Genomic DNA, 8817 nt, shown 5'->3' on the forward strand with positions numbered 1-8817 from the left:
CTGATACATTTACACATGTCTACTGATACATGAGATACATGGCTACTAATGATATATGAAAACTGACACAGATGACACATGGCTACAATGATTCATGAAAATGGATACATATGGTATGTATCTACTAAAGACACATGAAACCAACAGTTCTGGATTTGTATCATTCTTATTGGTCTATCTCTGTGTTTTTATACCACTTTTGTAGTGATAAAACCCTTTCCTTGTCTGTGATGCTGGGATTCAAACTTAGGGACTCTGCTACCGAGCTGTACTCTGGCCTTCTTTGTTGCCGTTTTGGTTTTTGTACTGTGTAGATAGAAAAGGTGGGAAGGCAGCACAATGTTTCTTGCCTGCTTTACAATTTTAATTCTATTTTTTAGTTAAATGTGGGGTGGGAGGGAGCTGTGGCAGAGAGCAGGAAAGTGAATGATGGCAGTCATTTTACTGGGAATTCAGACCCAAAGTAACATGGTGCAGGCTAAAAACTAAGGAACACTACTCACAGCAATTTACTACAGTGAGCCAATGGAAGTCAGAAGTGCAGAGTGCAACTCAGTGCTTCTTCTTGAGCACATTTAATAGAGCAAGGCAGACATCCCACCTTTCTCCCTGTGACAGGTAAGGACATTTTAAAATATCATGCACACACACACACACACACACACACACACACACACACACACACACACACACACACTTCACATTCACTGTGTATTGGCATCTACTTTACTTTAGCACTTTATTTTTTAATTTTATGCGTATGAGTGTTTTACCTGCATGTATGTCTGTGCATCATGTACAAGCAGTGCTCTTGAAAGTCAGAAAAAGCCATCAGACTCCCTAGAACTGGGGTTACACACAGTTGTAAGCAACCATGTAGGTGCTGCAAACTGAATCTAGGGTGTGTAAAAGAGCAGAGTGAGCTCTTAACTTCTGAGCCGTCTCTCTTGTCTAGACTATTACTACTTAGTCATGAAGAAGGGTGAGAGGTGCCTGATTTCTTTTTTCTTTTCTCCTTATTGATGCACAGCTTACATACAGTAAAGTCCTCATATCTTAAAGATACAGTGCCTTTAATTTTTGCAATTACAGGATTAGCTATTGCCCCACTGCAAGACAGAGACCAGTCAAGCCTCTCAGGAGTCTCTTTCTGGGTCCTTTCCCCTTCCACCCTAAGGAAACCACTATTCAAACTGCAGGCTCGTTATAATCACTAACACAATACCAACTTGCATATTTGTAGAAGTTGACAAGTTAATCTTGTCATTTCATGTAAAAATTTAAGTAACTCAGAATAGCCAAAATATCTTAAAAATGAAAATCAAAGAGAATTTATATTTCCTGATTTCAAAACTTACTAAAAAGGGATAGTATACAAGATAGTGTTGGATTGATTGACACGTACATGAGAGTCTACTAAAAACAATTAATGGTCCACTGCTTTCAACACTGATGGCAATTCAATGTTGGAAAATAAGAGTATTTTCAACAAATGGTGTGGGACCACTGTAAACCTAGCAGTCATGAGATGAAACTGTACTCTACCTTAGTACACAAATAAACATTCAATCAGAATGAGTCAGAGGCTTAATCTGAGCTCTGAGATAAAACTTTGATAAGAAAACATGCTAATACAATTTTTGATTTGAGAATAGTTTCTTAATATGACATCAAACATAAACAACAGAGAAAAGGATGAATAAGATAAACATTATCAAATTAAGAGCCTTTTTTTTTTCTTCTTCAGAGCACATTAACACATCAAGGAGACTCTAAGAGAATGGGAGAAAATACTTAGAAACTGTGTGTCTAATAAGGAACTTGTATCTAAAATATAGCAAACTCTTATAACTCAATAATAATTAAACAAATCAATAAAGATGGCAAAGGTCTAAGGATAGTTTACAAACAAGGAACATATATAGTTGAGGAATAAGGACATGAAAAGATTCTTAATATCTCTAGTCCTCAGGAGAATGTTCAAATATGTGAGATACTGCTCAAAATGTAGTGGAAAAGACACACATTAATAAGCAGTGATAAAGACTTAGAGAAATCAAATCTCTTACACATTTCTGTGGAATATATACAATGGTATGACCTCTTTAGCAAACAGTTAGTTCTCCAAATGTTTAACCATGATATGATCCAAAAAGTCCCAACACTAGGAATATAATAAGGAGAAATAAAAGCAAATGTCTATATAAGTACTGTACCAAAATGTTTGTAGTAGAATTATACATAATAGCCAAAGTTTGGAGATAACCTGCATTACCATCAACTGATGAACAGATAAATAAAATATGGCATACCCTTGCAACATACCATCCCTTGGGAAAAAAGAACTCTACATGGACATGTGAATGAATGAACCTTAGAAACCCGCTAAGTGAAAGAGGCAGCCACAAACGGGCACCCATAGTATGTATGTCCATTCATATAAATTGCCCACAATCGGACGATTTATAGGGTCAGAAAATAGACTACTTGTAGGATCTGGAGTCAGTGGAGGGAAATTGAGGATTTGGCCCTGACTAATGGGTCCAGAATTTCTTTCTGGAGTGAGGACAATGTTCCCAGATTGATTGTGGTGGTTGCTCAACCTAGAAAGAATGCTGAAACTCAGTCATGCATGGATGAGTCTCATAGCATGCGAGTTATATAAAATCACCACCAAAAACATCATAGCGAGGAAAACAATTTATCACCTATTACAAATAACCAAGTTTTATTTCCCTAAAATCAAATTTGTTTTAATGTTAGGAAAAACCAATCATTGTAATTCAGTACAAACATGAAGGTGAACCTTCAGATGACTGTCTTTTTTTTAGAATATATTTTATTAATTTATTCATATTACATCTCAATTGTTATCCCATCCCTTGTATCCTCCCATTCCTCCCTCCCTCCCATTTTCCCCTTACTCCCCTCCCCTATGACTGTGACTGAGGGGCACCTCCTGCTCAAACTATGGCACCAGCCAAGGACAATACATGCAGTAAACTTCGAACCCCTACCCAGATCTACCCAATGGACAGGACACTCTCCACAGATGACTGTCTCGATACGTCAGAAGAGCAGGAACAGCCATGACTCAAGGACGGAAGGAGTTCCCTGGCCTGATACCGAGGTTCTTACCAACAAGCATACCATAATCAGTGTACAGTCAATGGTAAGATACCGAAACACTTCGGTAAAGCCAGGACCCGAGCAGATGTGTTGCCTCTCATTCCTTCTGAATTCAGTAGGGTGCTAGATGCTCTGGCCATTGTAGTAAGGCAAGAAAAAGAAATTAAGGTAAAAGAACTAGAAACAATAAGGTAGAGATGACTGGAGGGAGGATAACCAGGGAAAAGAAGGAACAAAACACAACATATATTGTGATATGTGCATATATACATGAAACTATCACAGTGAAGTGCATTGTTCTTACATCCACCGCCAAGAATTAGAGACATGTCCTCACTCATAGGAGCCATGACTGTCATGTAAAGATGGTGAGAATACACCGATATGTCTGCATGCTCCAAATACAAGCGCGAGCACCTGCAGCTTCTAGGTTTGAGTTCAATGTTCAGGGAGCAGTTGCACACTCGTCCTCAGTAATAAGCATTAGAAACTGTAAAGCACCTTTCCAAAGAGTATAAAAGCTGCCTGTATCAGGCAATTCCACCATGAACGGCCCATGGCTATGGATTGAGGGTTCCAAGTCTCTCACAATTAAGCCATACATGCAATTTCTAAAAATGTGACAGGTGTTTTGGCAAAAATCTGGCGGTGATTCTAAAACTGGAATGTCAGTGCAAAGGCCCAATAATAAGACATTTTTTAAAAGTTTGAAGATTTTCCCCCTTCTTTTTTCCCCCCCTTTTCTTGACACATACAAACAAGACCAGTAAAACAGGACATACAGTTTCACATTAACAGCACTTGATAAGTAGTCAGAGGGTGTTTCAGTGAGTGGGGAAAGAGTCTGCAATGAATGGCTCTGGGAATATTGAGTCATTACTTTATTTCCCTCCTCAAACAAAAATTAATTTGTAAAGATTAATGAGTCATTATGGATTGGATTTTAAATTTTATATCATCATCATCATCAATTATTATTTTTTGTTTTCATTTTTAGAACTATCCTCTTTAGTAAACAACCACAAGAGAGCGCTTGTCAGTTAGGTTCCACTAATTTTTCTTAATTCTCTTTGATTTTTATTTTCCCACCTGATCTTCTGTTCTGTTCTGTTCTCCACAGGTCTCTTCTTCAGCCCCTCCATCTTCCTGGTTTGTAGTTTGCTTAGGTCTGGCTTCTGTGTATGAATCTTTCCAAACATTGTACCAAAAATGTCTCAAGAGATATTCTTTCTCTTCCTTGGCTTGAGAACTTCAGGCATTCTCATAGACAATTTGTAAAGGCCGTTTGATACTAAGTGTACAGCAATGGGCCCATCTCTCCCAGTTCGATTCATGGTGTTTCTTCAACAGCATCTCATAGCTTCCAAAGTAAACTTTCTTATTTGGTGCAGTGAAGTGAAGAACATGTTCTAATCCAGCCAGTCGGACATTTGGTACTATGGGGCCTCTGAAGAAATCAATAAGATTAAAAAAAAAAAAAATCTTTTGTGGTCTTCTGTAACATCAAAATCATCACCAGCAAATAGCAACATTGGTTTTGTTTCCTCAGGGAACTTACTAGCCTTAATATCTTTTAAAGACACAAATTTCTCAATCCTTAGTGCAATCATATCCAGCACATGGTAAGTCTTACATATGACCTATTACTAGATTATTTGGCTTCTTCTTGCTATCGGAGCCACACATGAGTTAAGAACAGTCTGACTTCTTTGAAAAGAACTCCAATGATGTCCAATCCTCAAATGGCCTTGTACTATTTTTCTTTTTATATAGACTCCATATGGTTCCTTCAGTGCACACACATCCCTGAGTACTTGTGTCATGGTTGCACTTGCATTTTCCACTTTAATCAGCAAGGGATTCCTACTGTTTTCATTGATTTTTGGTTCTTTCTTCTCAAGGAATCACTTGGCCCTTTCTGTTTTAGGCCTTATAACTGTATCCAAAGCATCCGTGGCTCTAGGACCACTAGCAAATGCACATGTGCCGTTCACTTCTGCAAAGCCCTATTTTTTGGTTTTTCAAAACAGAGTTTCTCTGTGTAGCCTTGGCCAGCCTGGATTCACTTTGTAGACCAGACTGGCCTCAAACTTAGAGCTATCCACTTGCCTCTGCCTCCCTGAGTGCTGGGATTACAGGCGTGTACTACTGCACCACCCTTCCTCTAATTCTTGTTTTGAAGCCTTAACTGCCAGTGGCCCAAAATGGGATGTGGTTTGGAAGTGGGGTGTTATAGACAGGGTCAGTTGTCTTAGAATGAGACCATGCTGGGGTGTGTGGGGCCCTAACCCAGTGTGACTGTGGCCTTATGGAGGAGACACTGGGACAGAGACAGACACAGAGAGAATGCCACATGGACATTGGGGTACGACTGGGTCTGTCTTCAAGCTAAGGACTGCTGAAGATTGCAACTAAACCATAAGAAAGTAAGAGGGGGACATGGGACAGACTCTGTAGGCCATTATAGCAGCCCCAACAAAGCACTCCAAGGGCCAAGTGTGAAGGTGAGGGCCAGGACAATTTGAGGAGACCATATGGTAGAATGCCTCAGACCTTGGGATCAGACACTGTGTCTTAAACATAACGACTCCATAGAAACAAAAAGATGAGCAAGTTTGACAGTGTTAAAAGTAAGAATTTCTGCTCATGAAAAGACTCTGAAAGAGTTTAAAAGATAAGAATATATGCACATCATATTTGACTTGTATTATGTAAATGTATGCTGCATGCTATATATATTCTGGATACACACATGCATATTCTACATATCCCAGGCACTGGGAAATGTTACTTACTTAACTACACAGATATTTTCAACAAAGGTTTTTTGTTTTTTGTTTTTGTTTTTGTTTTTTAATGCTGTTTTTGTCATTTCTTTTACTTGCTGAGGTTGAGAACTGTTGTGCATAAGGGAAACAGCTTTTCTATCAACAAAGACAGCTCTGGAAGGGTTTATAAATGGCAAGGAGAGGCACTTGAGTCACCACCAATCACAGTGCAAAAAGGAAGGAAGGATGGAGGGAAGGAAGAAAAATAGGAAGAAATGATGGAAGAAAGGAAGGAAGGAGTAAGAGAAGAAAAAAGAAAGGAAGGAAGAAAAGAAGAAAGGAAGGAAAGAGTGAGAGAGAGGGGGGGGAGAGAGGGAGAGAGAGAATCTTTCAGAATAACAACTGTTGGCAAATTAATTCAGCTGGTGCTTGTATTTGCCAGGCGTGCTAATTAGCTAGTGAGCCAGTGTGTGTGGGGAAACCCTGAAGATTCTTTTATTCTGGTTTGGCAAAACAGAACACAACATTAGTTATCTGCTTTGGTTCAAATCCAGGCATAGCCGGGCTTTCTCTCAGATGTGCCACCATCCATCATCTAAGAAATGTAAGGGGTTACTATTTAAAGAGTCTTGAAATGGTTGGTTAGCAAACCATTTGGGATTAGTAAATCATTTGCGAGCTTTTGATTTCAAAAGCAGCCTACAGTCACCAAAATAACATTGAAGAAGAACAAAACTGGGTAACCAGCATCAGGGTACCATGGCTTACTGTAAAGCTGCAGGCTGGCAAAAATAGATGTCATTAGAATTAAAACCTGACACAGTTGTAGAAAAAGACTCAGAAGGAAGTCAAGGAACAAGTAGAGGCCAGGAGAAGGTATTTGCAACGTGCACGCCCAACAAGTAAGGAATGTTAGTCTCCTATAGGTAACCCAGAAAGAGAGAACCACTCCACTTAGTAACTTTTCTTTTGCTGTGACAAAACAGCATGGCAAAGAAAAGTTATGAAAGAAAGTGTTTGATTTGGGGCTTACATCTAAATTGTTATCCCATCCCTTCTATCCTCCCATTCCTCCTCCCTCCCTCCCTCCCTCCCTCCCTCCCTCCCACTTTCCCCCTACTCCCCTCCCCTATGACTGTGACTGTGGGGGACCTTCTCCCCCGTATATGCTCATGAGGTACCAAGTCTCTTCTTGGTAGCTTGCTATCTTTTTTCTGAGTGCCACCAGGCCTCCCCATCCAGGGGATGTGGTCAAATATGGGGCACCAGAGTTCGTGTGGAAGTCAGTCTCCACTCTCTACTCAACTGTGGAGAATGTCCTGTCCATTGGCTAGATCTGGGTTGGGGTTTGAAATTTACTGCACGTATTGTCCTTGGCTGGTGCCATAGTTTGAGCAAAACCCCTGGGCCCAGATCCGCCCTTCATAATGTTTTTCTTGTAGGTTTCTAGGACCCTCTGGATCCTTTTATTTCCCCATTCTCCCATACTTCTCTCACCTAGAGTCCCAATAGGATGTCCTCTCCTCTATCTCACTCCTCCTGATAAGTAAAGATTTTCATGGGACATGTCCCTTGGGCTAGTGTCCAGATATAAGTGAGTACATACCATTTGAGTCTTTCTGCTTCTGGGTTAACTCACTCATTATGATCATTTCTAGTTCAATCCATTTGTCCACAAATTTCAGAAATTTCTTGTGTTTAATAGCTGAGTAGTATTCCATAGTGTAAATGTCCTACAGTTTCTTTATCCAATCTTCTACTGGGGGACACTTAGGCTGTTTCCATGTTCTGGCTATTATGAATAAGGCTGCTATGAACATAGTAGAGCATATGTCCCTGTTGTGTGCTGGAGCATCTTCTGGGTATATTCCAAAGAGTAGAATAGCTGGGTCTTGAGGAAGCCATATTCCCATTTTTCTGAGATAGCACCAGATAGATTTCCAAAGTGGTTGTATTAGTTTGCATTCCCACCAGCAATGAAGGAGTGTTCCTCGTTCTCCACATCCTTGACAACATGTGCACTTGAATTTTTTATCTTAGTCATTCTGATGAGTGTAAGATGGAATCTCAGAGTCGTTTTGATTTGCATTTCTCTGATGACTTTCTTGATAAGAAATGGTTCAGCAAGCACCTGGGTATCCAGGAGATACCCACCCTATGCTAATGAGATGTCTTGGTGTCTTGGCTCTCAACCAATAACCTTTGACCATACCTAGAGCTCTTCCCCCACCCATAGGATAATTAAGTACTGCTTTCCCCCTCCTATGATAGAGCTGTTTTGTTGCATGTAAATCAGGTATCTGGCATCTCTAGCCCCAGAGAACCAAACACATTCACCCTCAAGACCCCTTCCACTGCCCAGGGTTTATAATATAGGCTTACCTTCTCACTCCATTCCTCCACCATGACCATGTGAGATTCGCCATTTATTCTGGGGAAGAAAGGGCTCCCTGAAGAATTCAACACCGAACCCCGCCCCTCTCCCCATGCCTTCAGCTCTCCAGCTTCTGGACTACCCGGGCTTGGCTGCCCATCAGTCTGCCATGTGCTGCTGGCCTGCTCAAGCTTCTGCTGCTCCATTCACTGGCATGGGGAAGTGCCTGGGCAGCCCTTGACCTGCATCCTGTTGAAACTGCCTTCAGTGGGTTCGGGCTTTCGCCCACATCCCTACCATTAATAAGGCGGTTTAACCAAAGGGCTGTAACGCTGTGGTATCGTCATAGGCTTATGGAACTCCTAAGTTTCCACTGCTGTCTGGTACCAGAAATCTCATTTTAAAAGAGCTAACTGTAACACCCAGTGAAAAACTCATTTTCATCTCACTGAGTGGAGCCTGGGAGCCTAGCCTAATGCACGGGCCTTGGTCACTCTAAGCTGCTCCTGAGAGAGGAGTGGAACCTTTGGTCCCAGGGGTCCTCTG

The 8817-nt window shown here is 40.8% G+C and overlaps 1 pseudogene; it reads right to left on the reverse strand.

The window, feature by feature from the left end:
- Window positions 1–4179: 4179 nt before the first annotated feature.
- On the reverse strand, window positions 4180–8477 carry LOC127204973 (ribosome production factor 2 homolog; annotated as a pseudogene).
- Between the last annotated feature and the right edge of the window lie 340 nt (window positions 8478–8817).

This window comes from Acomys russatus, chromosome 21 (assembly GCF_903995435.1).
Source record: "Acomys russatus chromosome 21, mAcoRus1.1, whole genome shotgun sequence".
NCBI lineage: Eukaryota > Metazoa > Chordata > Mammalia > Rodentia > Muridae > Acomys > Acomys russatus.